Source organism: Vespa mandarinia, chromosome 12 (genome assembly GCF_050613455.1).
Source record: "Vespa mandarinia isolate Hongniang chromosome 12, ASM5061345v1, whole genome shotgun sequence".
Taxonomy (NCBI): domain Eukaryota; kingdom Metazoa; phylum Arthropoda; class Insecta; order Hymenoptera; family Vespidae; genus Vespa; species Vespa mandarinia.
The window spans coordinates 3,310,001-3,317,500 of NC_140821.1; the positions used below are offsets into that span (position 1 = coordinate 3,310,001).

The window sequence follows — 7,500 nt, forward strand, 5'->3', positions numbered from 1 at the left end:
TCCATGTAAATACATATACGTAAGATATATCCAAAGTTAGAGATAGATTGAATTTATAATCAATATTATTTAAGCTAAATTACAGGTTTATATATACGTTCGTAAGATATATGAAGGATATAACATTTGAAATTAATTCAATTGAAGCGAAAGAATTACAAAAGAAATTTTTTCGTGGGAATGAAAAAATTCATTCCCACTTTTTTTTTTTTCTTTTTTTTTTTTTCCTTTTATTCTCTGTACTTCTTTTTTCTCTTTCTTCTTTCTTTTTTATTTTCTCTTTTTTTTTTTTTTTTTTTTTTTCTTTTTTTCTTATGATATTACAATCGCACAAATCTAACGATAACCATATGTTACAATTCACTAATAATAACGACGTGTATTAAATTCTATAAAATTCTCTTCATTAAATTTTCTGTGAACGATTAATCGCGTCGATCGTTGCGTCGATCGGTTTAATTAAAATTGATCGACAGCTGGTGCATTTGGATCTCTCTCTCTCTCTCTCTCTCTCTCTATCTGTTTGTCTCTCTCTCTAAAAAGAATTCAAATAAATCTAAAAGAGCGTTCGAGTATTGGGGAAAAAAATAATATTAAAAGAAAAAAAAAAAGAAAGAAAAAAAAGAAAGAAGAAAAAAAAGTAAAGAAGAAGAAAGGAAAAGGAAAAGGAAAAGGAAAATGAAAAAAAAAAAAAAAAAGTTACAAGCACAAACGTTCGAACTAAATTCGACAGACAGTCCTACGAATCCTTTGAAATTCCCTGGAGAATTTTCTAACAGAATCCTACGTGACCACCATCATCTTGTCTTTTACACATGACTCCTCCTCTTCCTCCTCCTCCTTTTCCTTCTTCTTTTCCACCACCATCATCACCTCTCCACCACCTTCACTATCTCTCTTTTTATCTTGAAAACACGAAGGTGATCGAAAAAAGAAGGAACAAGAAATGGAAGAAGGAAACGGAGTAATCGTTCCCTTCTGAGTTCTTTCTTACAGATCTTTCGAGCAGAGTAGAAAACTGAAAGAAAGGAAAAGAGAGAGAGAGAGAGAGAGAGAGAGAAAATCGCAATCGTAAAGTTAAAAGTCTCTTGAGTACTTTTACTCTCATTCCTCTCTCTCTCTCTCTCTTTCTTTCTTTCATTCTCTCTTCCCCCTCTTCCTTTTTTTCGTCTATTTCACTTCCGTATCTGTTTTTTTTTTCTTTTTTTTTTTTTTTTAAATAGAAAATAGACTCGTTTACGAAGAAATTCCATTTGAAAAACTCGAAGTTTAAATTTGTCGAATAAAATTACTAACAAAAAAAAAAGAAAAAAAAGAAAAAGAAGGTAAGGGAAAAGAAAAAAAATATAAAGAAAAAAATATAAAGAAAAATTGTACGTGAGAATTGAAAATTCGAGAGTGACTGTAAGGTTAATAATAATCAAAAAATAAAATGCGATAAAAATACACAGAAAAAAAAGAGAGAGAAAAAGAGAGAGAGAGAGAGAGAGAGAGAGAGAGAGAGAAAGAGAGAGAGAGGGAGAAATTTGGCCGAATGAAAAATGAAAGAAAATAAACAACGAAATAATGACATTAATTTACACGTTTAAAATGAGAGACAGTGAGTGAAAGAGAGAGAGAGAAAGAGACAGAAAGAGAGAGAGAGAGAGAGAGAGAGAGAGAGAGAGAGAGAGACAGAAAGATACTCTTCGACGTAGGCATTTATTTTCGGCCAATTAGCGGCATTCCTCGACGCAAATATCTTCGTTGCGACTTGTTCGCAAGTTGCATAACACGGCGGGGAATGAGAAAATAGAAAGAAGATAAGAAGAAGACAGAAGGGAAGGTGGAGACATACAGGCACGCGACACCCTTCGCGTTCACAAAGCGTTGAGAACGATCTTTTCCGATCAAATGAATTGCATTCTTTATTCTCTTCTATTCTCTATCTCTCATTTGTCCATTACAATATCAATTTCATTTCAAACGTACGTACATGTGTTACAATCTAATTGAAAGCGTATGAACACAAATGCCTTTCCTTTTCTTTTTTTTATTTTCTTTTTTCTTTTTTTTTTTTTTTTTTCTTTTTTTTCCATTTTTTACGTACGAATAATTCGTTCCTTCTTTTTCCCCATTTTCTTCTCTCCTTTTAGTTACTTTTTTGAATTCGTTTATTTTTTCTTTTCGTTTAAAAGAAAAAGAAAAAAAAAGAAAAAGGAAAAGGAAAAGAATTGACAGTATTAATTTTTTCGAAAAAAAATTGCGATCTTTTCTCTCTCTCTCTCTCTCTCTCTCTCTCTCTCTCTCTCTTTCTCAAAATGACTTTCTATCGCTCGAATTTAACTTTCGAAGACAAAAAAAGAAATTAAAAAAAAAAAGAAAAGAAAAAAAAAATATAAAAAAGAAGACAGCACAAAGTTACACAAGAACGTATCTAAAAGTGCTCACGTAAGAAATTTATTTTGATATTATTAAACGTATCGATAACTTCGTCCATTGGCCCTTGCAAATCCACAAATTATTATTATTATTATTATTATTATTATTATTATTATTATTATTACTAATTATTATTATTATTATTATTATTATTATTATTATTATTATTATTATTATTATTATTATTATCTGATATAGATTTAATAAATCCTAATTTTGTCCTTTTTTTTTTTTTTTTTTTTTTTTTTTTTTTTTTTTTATGAAACAATATAACGTTCTATTATAGTAATCTCGTAATATCCCATGTTAAACAATCATTGTCGTTTGGTGATTCAAAGGAAGGTTTGCAAGCATGAAAAATCTTTTTCTTTTTTTTTTTTGCTCTCTATCTCTCTCTCTCTCTCTCTCTCTCTCTCTCTTTCTCTCTCTCTCTCTCTCTCGCTATCTCTTTTAGCTTGTATCGTCTCAGCGCCGATTTCGTCGTTTATATTTAGCCGCGTAGACACCGTCTGTCGGTGACATTGGCGACATTTTTGAAATTCACCGAATACTTTCACGTCTGGCGTGTTTGCTAATCTCACTTTGGAGAGAAGATAAAGAAAGAAAGGGAGAGGATGGGAGGGAAAGGGGGAGGCGGCGGCGAAAGAAGAGGAGAACGAGGTGGGATGAAGATGGGATGGTTTTTTGGCGAGGGATGGTTAAAGAGGGGGGAAAAAAGGGAAAGAAGAGAAAAGAAGGATTTGAACTTTCTTTTTTAATCGAGTTTACTAGAGAAGCTTTGGATCAGTTCAAAATTTCACATTCCTCGAGATAATCCCCCGTGTTGCCCGCGCTCCCTCCCCTCCTAACCCCTCTCACCCCTCTTCTCTACGGGATGACTAGATTTTCACGTAACGTTATTTCTTTTCTCTACTTATTTTTTCTTTTTTCTTTTTTTTTTTTTTTTCATAATAATTCTTGTTCCTCTTTTTTTATTTTTGTTTCATCTGAAAAAATACAACAGCATAGTAGGAGTCATAACGCTTGTTAACAATCGTTATCATAGATTTATTATTTTTAACATATAAATTAATTCGATTCGTAGATGACATTGTGATATTATTAATATAAACGTAAAAATGGTTTATCGTAAAAAAAGAAAAAAAAAAAGAAAAATTGGATCACCCTATATAAAAGAGTACAACGCAAAAATTATCGCAAGTATTTATTCGATTCCTGTTTACCCTACCAGGAGCAGGAATTGTCGTTTACAGTCCATTTTGGTCGACCACGAGACTATTATTCGCGTTTTGCGGTTAACCTCTCTATTCTGAAAATTCGGTCAGTGAACCCTCTTCTCTCTCTCTCTCTCTCTCTGTCTCTCTCTGTCTATCTATCTCTCTATAATCCCTATCTCTATCTCTATCTCTATCTCTATCTCTTTCTCTATCTCTATCTCTGTTTCTATCTCCTATCTCTATCTCTGTCTCTTTTGGTAGACACAGAATATCTCTTGTCAGGCTATACCTGCCAAGCTAATTACTAACACCGCCTAAGAAAAGGAGCCATGGCATACTGATTGGGAGTAATTACTGTGACATGAGTCTAGACAAACTTAACATTCAATAACGAAGCATTCGTGCGAGACGCCCTTCTATTTCACATGAAACCCTATTTCACAACGAACCCTTTCGCTAACACCCTATAAACGTCTTTGCCGAGCGTATCGTTTGAAAAATTAATTATTATTATTACTTGTTATTTATAATACGAGATATATGTTTATTGATGAATTAAAAAATAAAATATATATATATATATATATGAGCCGTTTATTTTGAAAGTGGCGTAAGTCCAAAAAAAGAAAAAAAAAAGAAAAATTGAAAAAGAAAAAAAGAGGGAGAAAAAGAAAAATAAATAAGTAGACTTAAAAATAAAAATTAAATTGAGAAAAAAAAATTATATATATATATATATATATATATATATATATATATAAAATAAATACAAATATAAATGAACTTAGGGGTCCATTAAGAAAAATAGAGTGGCTTATATATATATATATATATTTTTTTTTTTTTTAATATTTTAACAATCTCGCAATTATTTCATTAGTATATATAAAATTCCTTATATCTAAAGCCGTGTTATTATTATTATTATTATTATTATTATTATTATTATTATTATTATTGTTATTATTATTACTAATTCACAATTTGTGAGAATTACCATACTTCGAACTTTATAAAAAATATTCGAATATTTATTATAAATTCTTTTTTGATAAGATAAGACTACTCAATCAACTTAACGTACTCAAGTATTAAAACGGGTTATCCGCCAATTTGAAATCTGGGAAAAGTCCTAAGAGAAAAAAAAAAGTGAGAGAGAAGGAGAGAAAGAGAGAAAGAGAGAGAGAGAGAGAGAGAGAGAGAGAACTGAGAAGAGAAACTTCATAACGGCGCCGTTAGCATTTCGAGTAGCTCGGCCTCGGTACTCGACCCGCTCAAATCTCTAGCGAGGACAGATTAATTATTAAGGAAGTATGAGATATGAGGGGTCCCCCCTTCACCCTTCACCCTCCATCCACAACCCTCTCTTACTCTCTCTCTTTCCCTCTTTCTCTCTCTCTCTCTCTCAAACGTTGGAACTCACTATATTTTTCTCGCTTCTTCTTCTTCTTTTTTTTTTTCTTTTTCTTTTCCCCCGCGAGACACGCTTGAAAATGGCGAAAAAGTTTAAGTGTTGGGTTCAAACGAGCTCCGTTATCCCTTTCTACGTGCGCACAATATTTTAACCAGAAAATATGTTTATATATATATATATCCTTAAGTTCAAATAATCGTTCAATTATTCATTCGAATATATATTTTATGTTTGTTTGTTTGTACTAACGTGTATATTAATTTAATCGATTGATATCGTTGATATATTATCAACTGTAAAATTGTTGATAATTTGATATTTCAAATTGATATATGTGATGTCGGATCAAATTTGCTATGTTTTTTTTTTTTTTTTTTCTTTTTACACTTTTTCTCCGTTTTCTTTTCTTTTTTTTCTTTTTTTTTTCGTTTTACTACGTGAAAAAAAGTATTTAATCAACGATTTACATTGATTTACATTAACGACCACACGATTTTATCTCATTCGTTTTTTTAAAATATTTTTTCATGGATTATCCATGTTAAGTTTATTTATTTATTTATTTTTCTTCTTTCTCGTTTTTATACACACACACACACATACCTGCATACATACACATATACTTTAAATGGCAATGATCATTTAGTTTCTTAAAATTTAATATGAAATCAAATTATTACGTAAAATTATTAGGAGCGTTATATTACAAAAAGATGAAGAAAGAAAAAAAAAAAAAAAAAAAAAAGAAAAAAAAAGAAAAAGAAAAAAAAGAAAGAAAAAAATAAAGAATTAATGTCCTCGTATAAAAAGGAAAGAAGAACTTTTCTTTATGATATTTTGTTTAATGACATTTTGAAATGTCCAATCCTCTCGGTGAAATATCACAAAACCCAAATGGTCGTAGTAGTGGTATCATCTCGTTAGGGGCCGTTAGAGAGCCCATCTCTATCTCTCTTTCACTTTCTCTCTCACTCTCTCTCACTCTCTCTCTCTCTCTCTCTCTCGGCGCCAAAACAGTGGTTTCGAATTACCCGTACTCTCTGCCAAGAAGCGATCCGTTAAATCACCGGCTGACTTTTCTCACCGCGCGAACGGCCCCGTCGAGCTCATTAGACGTCGTCGATTAACTTCTGTGGCTCTTCCATTACGCTGTAGTTACGAGATTTCACGCGTACGAGAAAACGCATGCCGCAAAGTTACGATCATATAATACATACATATATATATATATATATATATATATATATATATATATTTACAAATTTAGAAATATTATGTATGAAGGCAAAAAGTCGATTGACGAAATTCTACGTTAGACAAAACACGTAATAATTCAACGTCAACTAAAAGCTAAAAGTCATTGATTATGTTTAAATCCAAGTAAATGAATAGGGATTATGTTGTTTCTATATCCTAAGAAATTCGTAAATGTCATTTAGTCTTTTAACCAACCAATGAAATGGATTTTGAAATGGATTTTTTGGACTATATGCCAAATTTCTCTTTGTGATCTCCTTTTTTTTTTTTGTTTTTTTTTTTTTTTTTTTAATTTTTCTTTTCTCCCTCTTTCTCTCTCTCTCTTTCTCTCTCTCTCTCTCTCACCCGGTTTTCTTTTCCTTTCGATGAAAAATATAATTAATATGAAATAATTATAATGGCTTTAATCACTTATGGTTAAAACCAATGCCAAAGTAAAAATCTTCTCTATGAAAAGTTTTACGATTACGAAATAAAATCCGACAGTTTAACGCAAGCTTAACTCGATTACATTTAACTACCTTTGAAACTTTTCTCTCTCTCTCTCTCTCTCTCTCTCTCTCTCTCTCTTTCTCTCTCTTTTTCTATCTTTTTATCTCTCTCTCTCTCTCTCTCTCTTTCTCTTTCTCCCTTTCCCTCTCTCAATCTTACTCTTTATGTGGAAGGTTTTACGTACGTTCACGTTTTACGGTTTAACGAATTTTAAGAATGAAGGGTAAAAACGAGTCCCACGACGAGTTTGAAGAAAATCGAAGGACATGAAAAGAGAGGTGGTTGCTAGTGATTGGTGATAGTTGATGGTGATAGTGGTCGGTGGTGAATTTTGGTGATACTGGTGGTGCAAACGGTGATATTCGTAAGGGAACAAGGAAGAAAGAGAAAAGGGGGAAAAAGGACTAAGAGTTAAAATTTATCACTGGGAACTTTTTATACGAATGATTCCATAGGGAGGAGGAGGAGGAGGAGGAGGACCCTTATCGAGAAAGGACATGCCCTTTTCTTCGATTACCGTGCACAGCCGGTCACCGCACCAAATTATCTAACTTTCTATACGTCGTTCAATGCCTAATGACTTTCTCTCTTTCCCTCTTTTTTTCTTTTGAATTAAATTCGATTTATCTTTTTTATTTCTCCTCTCCTCTTCCCCCTCTCTATCTCTCTCTCTATCTCTCTCTATCTCTCTATCTCTCT

The 7,500-nt window shown here is 31.8% G+C and overlaps 1 long non-coding RNA gene across 3 annotated transcripts in view; it reads left to right on the forward strand.

Moving 5' to 3' along the window:
• Positions 1-7,500, forward strand: part of LOC146872646 (uncharacterized) — a 177,666-nt gene that overhangs the window by 155,770 nt on the left and 14,396 nt on the right. The window lies entirely within an intron of this gene.